The sequence below is a fragment of the Eubalaena glacialis genome, chromosome 4, assembly GCF_028564815.1.
Source record: "Eubalaena glacialis isolate mEubGla1 chromosome 4, mEubGla1.1.hap2.+ XY, whole genome shotgun sequence".
Lineage (NCBI taxonomy): Eukaryota > Metazoa > Chordata > Mammalia > Artiodactyla > Balaenidae > Eubalaena > Eubalaena glacialis.
Genome location: NC_083719.1, coordinates 120,090,681 through 120,107,271, shown reverse-complemented (window position 1 = coordinate 120,107,271; position 16,591 = coordinate 120,090,681). Strand labels below are relative to the sequence as shown.

The window sequence follows — 16,591 nt, the reverse complement described above, 5'->3', positions numbered from 1 at the left end:
GTTAACACATATATATGGACTCTAGAAAAATGGTACTGATAAACCTAGTGGCAGGGCAGAAATAGAGATGCAGATGTAGAAAATGGACTTGAGGACATGGTGGGGAAGGGGAGGCTGGGAAGAAGTGAGAGAGTAGCATTGACATATATTCACTACCATGTGTAAAACAGATAGCTAGTGGGAAGCTGCTGCATAGCACAGGGAGATCAGCTCGGTGCTTTGTGATAACCTAGAGGGGTGGGATGGGGAGGGTGGGAGAGAGGCTCAAGAGGGAGGGGGTATATGTATACATATACCTGATTCACTTTGTTGTACGGCAGAAACTAACATAACATTGGAAAGCAATTATAATCCAATAAAGATGTAAAAAAAATAGAGATAATTAAAAAAAAAAAGATGTGGTACATATATACAATGGAATATTACTCAGCCATAAAAAAGAATGAAATAATGCCATTTGCAGCAACATGGATGGACTCAGAGATTATCATACTAAGTGAAGTAAGTCAGACAAATATATGACATCACTCATATGTGGAACCTAATTTTAAAAAGTGATACAAATGAACTTATTTACAAAACAGAAACAGACTTACAGATATTGAAAACAAACTTATGGTTACCAAAGGGGAAACGGGGGGTGGGAGAGGGATAAATCAGGAGTTTGGAATGAACATACACACACTACTATATATAGGATAGATAACCAACAAGGACCTACTGTATAGCACAGGGAACTCTACTCAATATTCTGTGATAACCTATATGAGAAAAGAATCTAAAAAAGAATGAATATATGTATATGTATAACTGAATCACTTTGCTGTACACCTGAAACTAACACAACACTGTAAGTCAACTATACTTCAATAAAATTTAAAAAAAAATAAAAATAAAATACAAGACTCCTTCCTTCAAAAAAAAGAAAAGAACAGAGTGGTGTGGACCATTTTCTGAAAGTTCTCACACACTCCCCTTCGCCCACCAAGGCTCTGTCACAGGCCAGGTGAGGAGCCCTGGTGTTTTTCCATCACAATTTCTTGGCCTCAGCCTCAACATGGCCTCAGATTACATCACTTTTCTACTTTCTTTGCTTCTTTGTGTTCTGTTGGCCAACACTTGCCTAAGTTGCTGAGGGAAGTGTAGTTGAGTCAGGAAAAAAAAATCTAGGGTCTGTGGGACAGAAATTCAAGCTTAATTGTTGTAGAGCAGTGGCTTTCCAAGTGTCCTGGTACATCAGCATCACTTATGCAGCAGTTCTCAAATGGAAATGTGTTCAAATTGCTGAGGGACCTGTGGTTAAACTCACCTGTTAAACATGAAGCCATCCGCACCCTGTCTATTTAGTGAGTCTGGGGTGGGACCAAGGACCCTGCATTTTTGAACAAGTGCCCAGGAGACTGGATGCAGGCAGCCTTCGGACCACACTGTGAGAAATACCTTCTAAGGAGCTGGTTAACGATCCCGGTGTCTGGGTGTGGCCACCCACCTACCGATTCAGAACTTGCAGCTCTATGTGTGTCCTTCTCCACAGAGGAATCCAGCACACAGCTGGGGCTCCGCTGCCACAGAAAGCACTTCATTCAGAAAAAAGCAGCCAGACTTTCATTTTTGAGGTCTCTTCGTCCAGGGGCACCCATCACCCGCTGAAAATCAAGGTACGACAGCTGTCGGCACAGAAACCCTGGAGAAAAAGCCCCATGTGCCCCAGCAGTTGAGATCCTTAACAAAAATGACTACAGAAATGGAAAGTATGATTGTGATCATTTTACAGAGCTTTTCGCTCTTTTCCTGGGTCTCGTGGGAATTCCCAAGGTGAAAGTGGCCACCTGGAGCCACCCACCTGGCTGGGAGACTGGCCACTCCATGGTATTCAGGAGCAAGGGAGGCAGCGGCGGTAGCTGTATCTATCTGTCCATCACCCAGAGTCAGCGAGGCTGGCGCTCATCCTGAACAGCTGCACATCAGCACCTGATGGGCTGGCTCTGCGGTGTCAGGTGTCAGGTGCCAGGTTGCTGCAACTGCCCTGGAGAGCGCGCTCTGTCGGAGGGGCTCACTGCACCTGGTGGGAACGATGTAACCTGCAGGAATGCCAGATTCGCCTGCGTGCAGACAAGTCCACTGGGGAAAGTCAGCAGTCTCAGCACTGAATTATGGCTGATTCTACTACAGAATCTGTGGTCAGACTTGCCTGTTAGGTGGGATGCTTCTCAAGGGGACCAGACGGCTTCATTTGGAGTTTATGATAAAGCTGAAGTTTCATTCAAATGAATGTAACCCTCATCTGCCAGTCAAAGACAAGTGGAATCATGGGTCATTCTTAAGCTTAAGCTCCTGTCCTGATCTCCCACCTCCAGCGGGTATCACTGGGGATGCTTAAGCCACTGCTCTCTCTCATTCATTCAACAAACATTTACCAAGCGCCTACAATGATAATCTAACTCACACTGTCTAAGTGATCGCCCTGGGCTAGGCACTGGGCTAGAGCTGGCATGGGCGTCTTATGCAATTCTCGCTAAACTATATGAGCGAGGGACTCCATTTTACAGATGAGGACACTGGGGCAAAGAGGCAAAGCAGGTTGCCTAAGGTGCCACAACCAATAAGAGATACAGCAGGTTGCCGGACGGTCAGCCCTTCCTGTGTGCCGGGCTGAGCTGAGGCAATGTCCTCTTCCTGCCTTTCGGTGGATTCACTGATCTGTTCACTCTACAATCAAACCTTTATTCTTTCTATGCATTCTGCCCCTCAGCCTATCCACCCTGCCCCCTCTGGCACTGGCCCTTCTTCCTATCTATCAGCCCTCCTAGGTAGATTCTCCTGGCTCCTCCTGACGCCTTGTCACCACTCTCTCGATCTTCCCTCCACCCTGCGGCTCGCCCACTGGTTGGCCTGTTGAGCCCTGGTGCTGCTCAGAGTTCTCTGACACTCAGCTCCACAACCTTTCTCCCAGGAAGACACCCCTGACCCACCCCCTCCCCACATGCACGACTCCACAGTGTGATCTCATTGTATACTGAGGATGCCTTTATCCCAGTGTGATATCCCATATTATGACAGATGGCATTTCTATTTGTCAGAATCCCCTATTAAAATGGCTTCGTGACGTTGTACTGGTGCCCATCCCTGTACACGGCACATGATGGGTTCCCAATAAACGTCTGTCAAACTGACCAGAACTGACTCACATGCCTTATGCATCAGAGTATAGGCAATAAAAAAAAAAGCAGGTCTGATATTTTAACACAAGAAGGTAGACGTAACCTCATGAATATCACTCATGCTCAGAAGAGAGAAAAACAGGACAGAGATATGGTAACAAAACTACACAGGAAAGGCACACAGGTTAAATACATGACTCAGGAATCTGACCACCTGGCTTTGAGTCCCAGCTCCTCCACTTGGTAACTATGTGATCTGGAACCACTGATTTCACCTCTCTGACACTGTGTTCCATCTGTACATGGGACTAACATCTTACAGGGTTGTGGGAGGATTAAATGAGATAATCCATGTAAAGCCTTTGAAGGAGCACATTGTTAATGTTTGGTGAATGTTATATTTATTTTTTGTTCATAATATATGGATTTGATAGTAAGAGTGAGGGAGGAAACTAGGAAGAAATGAGATAGTATTTTGAGACTATGGTACAAACCCCCAAGTTAGAAAAAAAATACAGGTGAGAATTGGCCAACCAGAGGCCCAGACTTTCAAGTCTGTAATTAGCTGCCATATCTAAAAATTAAGAAACTTCACGTTAAGAAAAAAATCCAGAGTTCTGACTTCTCTTGAGAAGCAGGAAGAGTTGGCAGCTCTGGGCTTCTACTTCCCCATGGTGATAACTGTCCGGATTTGTGTAATAACTGCTCGTTTATTAAGAGCAAACACCAGCTCTTTAGCTCCCCCAGCAGCCCCCTCCCCACGCCCTACTGCTTCTTACCTGGCCCGCTTCACAAAATAGGCATTTGAGTTTGTGACCCCTGTCATAGGTGATGCCTTCTCAATAACAATTTATTCTTATGCACGGTTCTCCTTTGCTCAAGAATCTAGTATATCTCCCTAGTACTTCCATCGTCAAACTCAAACTTTAATTGTCACCTCCTCAATCTGGGGACCCATCCAGCCTCACTTCCCTGGACTCCCCGTCACACCCCAGCTCCTCTTGGTACTGGGCTGGCACGGGCCCTCCCTCCCTTCTGCTCACCCGAAGCCCCTGCCAAAGCTTAGCTCAGGTCCAGCCACACCCTGCCCCAAGCTTCTCCCAGACTCTGCATGCTGGAGTGCTCTCCCTCCCCCAGGCTTGCACAGCGCTTGGGGCAAGAGCAACCACGATCCCAGTGCAGTCAGGGCTTCTCGGGATTTACCCCACATGGAAATCTGCCCTTGTCCACTCGGTTCTCTCCTTTCCCCCTGCCCCTTGGGGTCCCCGTCCCTGATGGACCTATCGCTGGACTTTTGGGATTTAAAACAAAACCAGAATGGAGTGGGAGAAATAGGACAAGAGATGTGTGAGGATGGGGGAAAAGGAAGAGAAAACCAGGGCAACCCTAGGGCAGGCAGTTGAGCAGGAAGGAGAGAAGGACGGGCTGCAGCAGCAGCGGGAGAGAATGGAAGGCCAAGGACAGAGAAGGGAACTTGGCAGGTGTGTGCTTCCACGCTGCCTCCCCCTGTAGCCAGAAATACAGCCTTCGGGCCCCTCTCAGTCTTTGGTTCCCAGTGGCAATCCCATCTCCTACAGGACAATGGAAGCTCCGTGAGGGCGGAAACCCTACTTAACGCTCTTTTATATCCCTCAGAGCCCAGGGATTCCACAGGTTCATGCAGAGTGACTGACCTCAGTATCCTCAGGTGTTCTCAGGTAAGTGACCTGAAGAAGACGTTGGGCATCAAGAAGGTGGGCTCCTAGATTTCACCTCCTGGCAGAAGTGTGATGAGATCAGATAGCAACGTGGTTTTGCGTCCCAGCCAGTAACGAGGGAGATGCTCCAGACTAGAGAGCAGTGGTGCTCAAGCTACAGCCTGCAGCGCAATCACCTGGAGAGAGGGGGTGGAGCCACTTATTAAAAGAGATCACTGCCCCGCCTCCAGAGCGTCTGATGCAGCTGGTCTGGGATGGGGCCAAGATTTTGCTTTTCTAACTACTTCCCAGGTGATGCTGCTGCTGCTGGACCCGGGATCACCCTCTGAGAAACCCAGCTCTAGAGTGCAGGGCTGAGGTCTAACCGAAGCCACATCACTCAGCTACTTTATAGAAGAAAAGTAACTGTTCTCTCCCCCCGCCCTTCACTGCCTAGCAGGTCACTCAACCCTCTGCTTCAACGCCTTCACCTGGACCATGGATGCCCATGGCAGTGTGGAGTGCGCCCCCATGTGGCACAAATGGAAAATTACCTGAACTGTAACATGCTCGCTCTTACCCTTAATAAAGATTACTGAACAAATTTAGTTTTACCTGCTGGACAAAAGATCCTGGGGAACGTGAGATGTTCATCATTCACTAGATCTGGCCCACGTGTAGAGGAGGGGCCAAGGGTCCATTAAGGCGGGTGATGGGTCGAATACTTGGCCCAAAGTTGCCTGGGGACAGCAGAAATGATTTATTCTCACGGCTTTGGGATTTTATAGGGTGAAAAGTATTTTAGGAGAATAGTCCAAACCGGATTACTCACTAAATTCTCTGTTGGAGAAGACGCCTTTGTAACAGACGTTAGAACTGAACAATCTCAAAGCCCTGCAAACACTATACGACTAAGAAGGGACCTTAGGATGACTATGAACCATTTCCCCTCTGACTTTCCTGAAATTAGAAAGCTGGCATTATTAACTGTGATCTAGTGTAAAAACACTCTGGCACCCAGCTCGGTTACCAACTGATTCGTCGCAAGCACGCAGCTTCTCGGCTTTTCGCAAGCGTTACAACATCCTTATAGGCTTTGCTGCCACCTGCTGCTCGGGCCTGGGATGTGCAGGAGATGGTAACCAGGAAACTGTCAGCTAAGCAGGCTTCTCAGACTTCACAGTACATTAGAATCAGCTGGAGGGCTTGTTAAACCATAGATTTTTGGGCTCCACCTCCAGAGATTCTGATTCAGCGGGACTGGGATGGAGCCTGAGAATCTGCATTTCTAATAACTCCCTGGGCGATACTGATGCTGCTGGTTGGGGGGCATGCACCTGGATGGCATTTGTAGTTTCTCTTTATGTCACACATGTTCTAGACCTTGACCATTAATCAGTGTAAGTTGCAAATAACCAAGAGCCTCTAATTCAGGGTTTCTCACCTTGGGCACTATTGATATTTTGACGTGATAATTTGGTGCGTGTGTGTTTTTTGGGGGTGGGGGTTATTCTGTATGTTGTAGGATGTTTAGCAGCATCCCTGGCCTCTACCCACTAGACGGCCAGTAGCAGCCCTCTCAGGCATCACCAGACGTGACGTCCCCAGTTGAGAACCGCTGCTCTAAAAGGTGGGCAGATTTTCCTCTCTCATTTGGTAGACTGTGACGGCATCCTCTAGTATTGCCTTAAATACGTAATGCTACTGACCTATAGGAAACTTCCAGCTCTATGGGTTTAACTAACAACAGAAAAAAATAGCTTACATTTGTTGACTACCTACTCTGGGCAAGGCACACTGTTAATGCTTTTTAATTACCCCCTTTAATTCCTACAACCACTCTTTTACTGATGAGGAAACTGAAGCTTCCACGGGTTAAATAACTTGTCCAAGGTCATGGTTTATACCAGCTGGATCTGGGTGGAGCAAGGGGAGTGTGGAGCTGAACCAACCAGCAGAGTCCAGTAAAAATATAAAGCAAGTCACAAATACAAGCCACGTGGGTAATTTTACATTTTCTAGAAGCCACATTAAAATAGTATAAACAGTCAAATTGATTTTCATATCTTCTATTTCACCCAACATTTACATCTAAACTGTTATTTTAACATGCAACTAATATTTTTTACATTGTTGATACATTTCACATTGTTTTTTTTTACTCAGCCTTTGAAAGCTGTGCATCTTTTACACTCGCAGCACCTCTCAGTGTCCACCAGCCACAGGTCAGGTACTGGAGAGCCACACATGCTCCCAGCTGCCACACAGCACCACACAGGACTAGACGCTCCACCTCAGTCCAGCCACCCTCCAGCCTCCATGTGTGGAACAGCATGTGTCAGTGTTACCTCAATGTCCTTCAATTTCTGCCTACAATTCAGCTATTTTATCAGATCCCTATACCTATTCATGGACCCTGCAATCTGTTCTTGGAATATCTCTACTTATTTTAAAATGAGGGCTACAGTTTTGTGAAATTTATCAAACAGTAGATTCCTCATCTGGTGGCCAGACTGTTGACTATCATCTAATTTTAGTTCCAATAGCTTTTCCAGTGGCTGTTTTCCCACAGTCTGTGTTTGTACTTGCATCGTAGAGATCATTCATCTTATCTGACGCTAATCACCGAGGCACACGTATAATCACACTCTGGAGTCTTTTGGTTTATCTCCCAACATCTAGGAATGTTCACCCTCATTCAGGGACTCTGCCTTTCAGCAGCCTCTAGACGATGTTTCTCCCTGCAGTTCTCATGCAGTCTTTAGTAAATGTTTCTGATCTCTTAGGAAACCATTTATTCTCTAGAGAATTTTGCAATTAAACCCCTTAGTCTTAGCACATTTGTTCGTTCAAATTTTACAGGTATGAAAAGCAAGACAGACTTAAGTACTAAGGTCAACTTACACCAATTAAAAAGGAGTAATAAGAGCTCATCCTTATGAAATGCTTTCTATAAGCCATGCGCTGTGCTCAGCACTCGACACACATTTTTTTTTTAATTAATTAATTTATTTTTGGCTGCGTTGGGTCTTTGTTGCTGCATGCCGGCTTTCTTTAGTTGCGGTGAGTGGGGGCTACTCTTCGTTGTGGTGTGCGGGCTTCTCGCTGCGGTGGCCTCACTTGTTGTGGAGCACAGGCTCTAGGCGCGCAGGCTCAGTAGTTGTGGCACACGGGCTCAATAATTGTGGCTCATGGGCTCTAGAGCGCAGGCTCAGTAGTTGCGGCACACAGGCTTAGTTGCTCCGTCAACACACATTTTCTTATTTATTTTTCCTAATAGTCCTACCAGGTAGGTGCAACTACAATTGCATCTCGAGGTGAGGAGAGGAGGCACAGCATTTAAGAAACTTGCCCAAGGTCTCCCAGCTAGCAACTAGCAGAACCGGGAGTCGTATCAAAGTCTGTTTAATGATAGAGGTGATTGCCTCATCTCTACACTCCACTGTCTGAAAAGTGACCTGCAAATATTGCTTTTATTCCTGAGTTTGTAAGGGTGTGGTTCTGGATTACATCTCCTTCTCTTGATGGGGAAGATAAATAAATAAATAATAGCAGCATTATTGACAATGGCCAAGATATGGAAGCAATCTAAGTGTCCATCAACAGATGAATGGATAAAGAAGATGTGGTTTATATATACAAGTTAATATTACTAAGCTACAAAAAATTGAAGGGCATTATGCTAAGTGAAATAAGTCAGACAGAGAAAGACAAATACTGTATGATATCACTTATATGTGGAATCTAAAAAATACAACAAACTAGTGAGTATAACAAGAAAGAAGCAGACTCACAGATACAGAGAACAAACTACTGGCTACCAGTGGAAAGGGTGGGGAGGGGCATTGTAGGGGTGGGGAAGTAAGACAGGCTCAAGGATGTATTGTACAACACGGGGAATATAGCCAATATTTTGTAATAACTGTAAATGGAGTGTAACCTTTAAAAACTGTGTAAAAATAAAAATTAAAAAATTAATAAAATATAAAATTCTTGGTGTTCTAGGGACTGCCTCTGAAGCAAGATGCCAGGACCACTCAGGATGCAGGGCTCTTGCCTTGAACAGGGGGCTGAGACTCGGGTCTGTCAGGAGCTCAAATCAGGAGGCTCAGCAAGGTCATATCGGAACCCAGAGCCAGGAGAGCATGGGCGCCAGAGTGTGATGGGTTTAGGAGTCAGTGGGGGTGGGGATGGGGATGTGGATGTGGAAGTGAGGAGGGAAGACAGGTCTCCAGGAGGAAGAGAGGGAGAGAGGGTGGGAGAAGAAGTGTGATAGGGCTCAGGGTCGGGGAGGGGGGGAGGGAGGTTATGATTTGCTTTGCAGTTTTGTTTCATTACACTTGAGCATGTTGCAATGCTGATGGTGGGGAAATTAAGAGTTAAAGGTATAGGAGATCTTGGGGAGGGGGTGGATGTGAATCAGCAAGGACCCTAAAGAATCAGGACAAGGCAGGTGTTTGAAGCCCATGTGGGGGACACATATTTGCTGGTTTGATATCAAAGCCTTCTTGCATCTGCATCACCCCATCACTTCCCACTGTCACTGTCTGCCAATCAACCACTGTCAAGATTCCCATGGCCGAGTAGCTTAAGAAGTGTTTATAGTCAGAAACATTTTCCTTCCACTGGACATAAGTTCCTATCCCTGTCAGTGAGGAAAGCACACAACACACGATACCAGAACACATATCCCCAGGCAGCCCCATATGCACGTGACATAGTTTGATGCAAGAGCACCAAATCTGCCTCCACCTAAAACAGCTCTCAAGGGGTCAGCCTCAGATCCCTGAAATATTGCACCATTTGGATTACCTTCCTTAAAAATCCTGTTAAAATACAAACGGGTCAAAACAAGCAGGAAAAGAGCACCCACATTCACTGCAGCATAATTCACAATGGCCGAAAGGTAGAAGCAACCCAAGTGTCTATCAATGGATGAATGGATAAACAAAAGGTGGTATGTATGTTCATACAATGGAATAGTATTCAGCCCTTTTTTAAAAGGAAGGACATTCTGATACATGCTACAACATGGATGAACCTTGAGGACATTATACTCCGTGAAATAAGCCAGTCACAAAACAATAAATACAGTATGATTCCATCGATATGTGCTGTCTAGAGTAGTCAAATCCATAGAGACAGAAAGTAGAATGGTGGTTGCCAGGGGCTGGGGGGAGGGGGAAATGTGGAGTTGCTGTCTGCTGGGTAAGGAGTTTATTTTGGGAAGATGAAAAGAGTTCTGGAGATGGATGGCAGTGATGGCTGCACAACAATGAGAATGTACTTAAAGCCACTGAACTGTACACTTACAAATGGTTAAGATGGTAGCTTTATGTCATGTGTATCTTACCACAATTAAAAGAACTAATTTAAAAACCTAGCTCATTTAAAAGGGGCCACTTGATCCCTTGTTCTCATTTATTATTAGATTGGCTCAGCTTTGCTTCTCGGTAAAGGAAACTCAGCAGAGAGCAGGACATTTGAGGAGCTGGGATCTGGAAGAGCTGGTGAGAGGCAACAGTCCTGTGGCTAGTAATTCCCTGGGCTATGGGATGTGCTTTGAGAAAGGGCAGGTCTTGAGTCCCATCCTGACCTGAGAGGGACAGCCCTGTGGGGTCCTCAGTAGCAGGAGGAGAATGTGAGCCCCAGACACCTTGGGTAGCTGCTTGCGGGAGGGGAAGGCAGACAGCAGCCTCTGTGGACTTGCCAAATGGCAAGTGGCCTCTCTCTGGGGGAGTAATACTACTACACAGTTATTATTACTATTCAGGCTCCTGTGAGTCAACAACATTGGCTTATTTAGAAAACTCACAAGCTGGTGTAAGTGAGCCCTGACACTGTGTGTCAAAGTCAAGGGTGGGTGTGAGAGTGGTGGACCCACACCCATGATCCATGACCCTCTCAGTCTAGTGCTTTCTTTAATTCGGCCAGCACCTCCTCTACCATCAGACCCTGGGAAAGGAAGCCACTTGGCCACAGAAAGCAGCATCTGAACCCTCATCAATGAGAGAGACAGAATTGTCACACTAATATGGAAACACTAAAGGAAGGAATAAATTTCATTTCCATGCATCTCTAGCTTGAGTTCCAAGCTCAACAGATGCTATTTTTATCAAATACTTTGTATTCTGTGACATGCTTTGCCAACTTTCTATTTTTAGACACATCAGAAAAAGTCCACGTTTGATTTCTCTTCCTTCTGGCTTCTCCCTCCCCATTTGTGGGAGGGGTCGTGGTTTGGGTGGGACCCTGTCCTTTCAGTAGAAGGTAAGTGACAAGGAGATGGCAGCCATCTGAAAACTCACCCTGGTGCCAAAGCATCCTGATATGGGCTCTGCCTCCTTTGCAAAATGACATCTTGTCCTGGCTTCACCCCATCCCAGATGGCATAGCTGATGGGACAGGAAAACACACATATTTTAGAATATTTACAGCATCGTTTCTCCCTGCCCCCACTTCCTGTGAAGGAGGATTTAGCTTTGGCCCGCTAAGTTTTGGAGCCTTTCTTGTGCAGAAGGTAGGAAACTATGGGAAGGGGTTCTGAACTGTGTGGTGCTGTGACTCAGATGACTTGATGGGTTCACTGAAGCAAAGGTGGAGAATCACCTAATGGAAAAAGCAGAACAGATCAGAAGGTGAGAAGGGGGGACAAGAGAGATAAGAGCCAGGGATGGGCTGAATTGGGAGGAATTAAAGAGATGAATTCTTGGGGTCTGGAGTAGCTGCTGAGCTGCCATGAGGAGGATTTGGGAGAGAGATGGGAGAAGGCTTTTCAGAAATGTTGTTGGTGTTATGACTGGAATCCATCCTCCCCCTTGGCATTTTTAAGAGATTTCCGTAGAGACATAAAGTGGTTTTAAAGTTATTTGTATGAGGGCCTGGTGTTTATTCAAGGCAGCCTGGACCGCTGGAGGCTAGCATTTACTGGTAAAGGAGAGCCACCCTTCACCCCACTACTCCCATCAACACAGACTGTAGTCCAGCTATTTCAGACTGGTATCCAGTGGGCTCGGTTTGGACCCCAGATGGATCTTGCTTGGCTCATTGAGAGTTAATTTTTTTTAACCACCATTGAAAATTGGGATTTCACATTTAAAAAGCCCACATTTCCTACTTCTCTTGAAAAAATTAGAAAATCTGGCAACATGAGACTTTCATCCCCATAAGGCAAAAATAAGCACATGCTCTCTGGTTGACCCCAGTGCCCACCACTCACATAAGGTGTGCACGTGCACAAACACCTGGACAACTTCCTACATTTATATTTCTTACCATCTGGTAACGGCAGACTAGATCACTGGGGTCTGCTTTCCTGCTGGGGACAATTAGAAAGGCTGGACAAAATAAGAATAAGATCAGCCTGAAGGCACCAAAAACTTAATAAGATCATGAAGAATTGCCAAACCAAGTTCTGGGGAAAGATGGCCATTCAGGGAGACAAGCCCAACAACTGGGGGCTCTTTCCCCCTTGGGATATTTGCTGTCTCAGGAAGAGACAACTAAGAAGCTGAGAGGTTAAGCAGCACCTAGGCAGCTCTGCATGTCTAAGGGGACACAAGTTGGGATCCAGTGCCCACCAAAGGAGCCGGGGTACTGTAACTCCTCATTTTAGACAAAGACCCTGAAGGATTGCACCTTAGGACTAGGTGAACTGAAAATAACCAGATTTTGCAGAGTCCCAACCCAGCTTCCAATGAGCTTAATTCTTCAAACTGGATTAAGGGCAGATTGGCCAGACCAGATTGCTAGTATCCCCAGGTGCCTAGCAGAAGCAAACGTAAGTACAGTAAGTCCTCTCCATACGAACCTTCAAGTTGCAAATTTTCAAAGATGCGAACGTGCGTTCCAGTGTCCAATCACCTAACTTAGTTCTGTTTGAGGAGGCACTGTTAGTTTTTGAGGCACAGGATGTGAACATAGAACGGTACACAAAGGTTGCAGCAGCCGTTCAGAATGCAATCCAGTGCTACTGTGTCATCTACGATGACAAAAAAAAAGAGCTACTACCCAGACATCACTGGATCGATTTTTAAAGAGGGTAGATAGAACTGAATCCAGCAAGGAACCAGAACCTGTGCCATCAACATCAGGCATGAGTGAAATTGCAGCTTGCCCTCCATCTCCTATTGCTGATGATCCTTCAGCTCTGCCATCTCCCACCTCCTCTCCCTCCTCCAGTCAGTAACTCTTCTTGCCTGTTCAGTCGATGCCAGCCCCTGTATGCCAGCTGTTGTACTGTACTACTGTACTTTTCAAGGTACTATACTATAAGATTAAAAATGTTTATTTTTTGTGTTTGTTATATATTATTTGTGTGAAAAGTATTATAAACCTATTACAATACAGTACTATATAGCCGATTGTGTTAGTTGGGTACCTAGGCTAACTTTGTTGCACTTACAAACAAATTGGACTTACGAACGCACTCTCAGAATGGAACTTGTTCACATGTAGGGGACTTACAGTACTCTCTGGAGGAAGACAACACCATAATGTCTCACTTTACTTCTACTAACAATTTTTCACATACAATTCAGTCTGAAGGTACCCAGACACATGAGGAAACAAGACAACATGAATGAGATCCAACAGAAACAACTACAATAGAAACAATCCCAGAGAATTCCACTTTTGGAGTTATTGGACACAGACTTTGTACAAAGGAGATAAAAGATGAGATTTAAAAATATGGCAGAGAACTGGAAGCTTAAAAAAAAGGGACAATAATGATTTGAAAAATAACCAAACAGTAATTTAGAGTTGAAAATATAATAACAAAAGTAAAGAGCTGAGTGGATGGGTTTAAAGCAGATTAGACACAGTCAAAGGGAGAAGTGATGAACTGGGAAGTCAGAAGAAAATATCAGGATGAAACATGGAGAGACACAAGGATGGAAAATACAGTGGAGGGAATAAGAGATATGGAAGATAGAGTGAAGATTGAAGTTCTAGAAGGAGACGAGAGAGAGAATAGGGCAGTAGCAATAATTTGAAGAGAAAATATTTGAGAAATTGCCAAAATTGACTAAAAACAAGCCACAGATTCCAGAATCCCTGGGAACCCCAAGCAGGATAAATAAAAACTACACCTAGGTACATCATAGTAAAATATATGAAAACCAAAGACAAAGAGAAGAAAAAAATGTTAAAAGCAGCTATCATTACTTGAAAAAAGGAATAGTAAGTTAGCTTACTTCTTGACAGAAACAATAGAAGCTAGAAATTAGTACAATTTAAATATCTTTCAAGTGCTGAAAGAAAAGAAGTGCCAACCTAGAATTCCATGCCCAGTGAAAAGAGCCTCTAATAACAAAGGTTAAATTAAGACATTTTCAGGATTCTTTACCAGCAGCAGATACTAAAGCATGTTCTTTAAGGGAAAGGAAGATGATTTAATATGATAGATTACAGGTTCAGGAAAAAACGAAGAACAATGCAGAGATTAATTTGAGGAAATCCAAATGAAGTAGACTGTACAAAACAACATGGCAATGTCCACTGGGGATTTAAAAAGTTAAAATATATAACAAGTACGCATAAGTAAGGAGGGAGGGGTAAATGGAACTAAAATGTTCTACGGTCCTTGTATTACTATGGAAGAAGATAAAGATGTTAATTAACATTAGACTGTGATAAATCAAAGATACATATTGTGATCTCTAGAATAACTTCTAAAAGAATAGTAAAAAAAAGTATATAACTTTCAAAGTAAGAGAGGGTAAAACAGAATATTTAGCCATTCCAAAAGCAAAAAAAGAAAGGAGGATAAAAAGAACACAGAGCATGTGACAAATGGAAACATTTAATAAGATGGTAGATTTGAATCCAAATATATCAGTAATTTCATTAAATGTAAATGAACAAAATACTTCAATTAGAAGTCAAAGAGTATTGAGCTGGATTTTAAAAATCTATATACTGTTTATAAGAAACACATCTAAAACATTAATTTTAAAATGTTGAAAGTAAAGGGTAGACAAAACATAAATATTAAGCAAAATTATATTAATATTTATAGTATATATTAATATCAGACAAAACATATTTTCAGGCCAAAAGCATTACTACAGCTAAAGAAGGATACATCATAATGATAAAAATTTCAATTCACAAGGAAAATAGAGTGATTATAAAATTTGTATACATTTTATGATGTGGCTTCAAAACATATGAAGCTAAGATGGACAAAAATCACAAGAAATGACCAGATAAATAAGTAAGGATATAGATTGTTTGAACGTGATCAGTAAACTTGACTTTGTGGAGATATATACATATATATATATTACATATATATATATATATATATGTATATATATAAAATATATATATATATATATATGTATTTTGCACCCAGCAATTATAGAATTCAGGTTCCCCAAATATTTATGACCCTCGCCTCCTCACCTTCCAAGCAAATAATAGGACTAAAATTCTCCACCTCATTTTATGTTGGGTGTGGCCATAAGACTCATTTTGGCCAATGAAATGTGAGTAGGAGTAACTGCCAGGTGCTAGTGTAACAGTAAACATCTCTCCCCTTTCCTTCCTGTAAGCAGAGGGCTGGACCTCCCTCAGTCTGGGCCCTCAACTGAGGATGACATGGAGCAGACCTGCCCAGCCAACCTACACATGGACATGTCCATGTTGATGTATGAGAAATAGACCTTTGTTACTTTAAGTCACTAAAATTTGGAGATTATTTATAAACGTAGTATAACCTGGTCTATCCTGACTAATACAGGTAGAAAAAGAAAAGGACTGCTTTTCAGGCACAGAGGTGAGCCTGTCTTGAAAGAGTATGGTGTGACAAGTCCTGGTGAGTTCACTATGACTTAAGCTCTGGGGAGGGGGGGTGGGAACAGGGCTGTCGCAGGAAGAGCGGCTCCCAAGAAGAGCCCATGAAGACTGGCTGGAGGCAAGTTTTGAAGGACCCTGGGTTACTAATAAGGAATGGATACTGTCCTGGAAGTTTTTTGAATGTTCTCCAGAAGTTGGTGACTGGCTGAATATCGGTAGTAACTGAGAGGATGAACTGGGGAGAATCTAACAGTTGTGAAAGGAGGGAATTAGGTGGGGGACTTTTCCCAATGAACATGTTACACATTTTTCCCCACTTCCTAGAGGTAGCCATTTTTAAGAATTTGGTGCGACTTTTTCCAGCAATTGCATGCACAAGCACACACACACATAAACCAATTTTAAAAACACAACTCAGATCAATCACATTTAACCTGCTATTCTGAAATTTTTTTCCAGTTAATATCTTCATGGTTATTTTCTGTGTCATCTCAAAGAAATTTGCCTCTTTCTTTTTTTATTGGCTGCTCAGTATACCATTGTATGGATGTACCAAATGATGTAGCTATTCCCCTGTTGACAGACATTTAGGTTGTTTTCACTCTTGCAATGTTGCAGCAACCATATTGTGAATCATATCCATAGATTTTTGTCTCTTTTTCTACAGACAGCAAGACCAGTTTTGCCACCATTTTAATAGTGAAAAGTTTAGGCTGGGTAACAGGAACACACCCAGGTAGGCCATTTGAGATGACAGTTTTGGTTAGGGGGTGCCTGGTATGCCTCGATTATGCCTAGAATGGTGTCTTGAACATAGTGGGTACTCAATAAGCACCTGTCGAATGAATGAATGGATGAATAGGTCCACATCCACTGTAGACACTTGGACAAGGCCTGCCCTGCCCTCATCTATAACAGGCTTTCTCAACCCCAATACTATTGACTTTAGGG

At 43.8% G+C, this 16,591-nt stretch overlaps 1 long non-coding RNA gene across 1 annotated transcript in view; it reads right to left on the bottom strand.

Moving 5' to 3' along the window:
- LOC133091009 (uncharacterized) overlaps positions 1-11,180 on the bottom strand; it is a 42,811-nt gene extending 31,631 nt beyond the window's left edge. The window contains exon 1 of the long non-coding RNA XR_009700837.1: positions 11,146-11,180. This is a non-coding gene — a long non-coding RNA (uncharacterized LOC133091009). The remainder of the gene's footprint in view (positions 1-11,145) is intronic.
- Between the last annotated feature and the right edge of the window lie 5,411 nt (positions 11,181-16,591).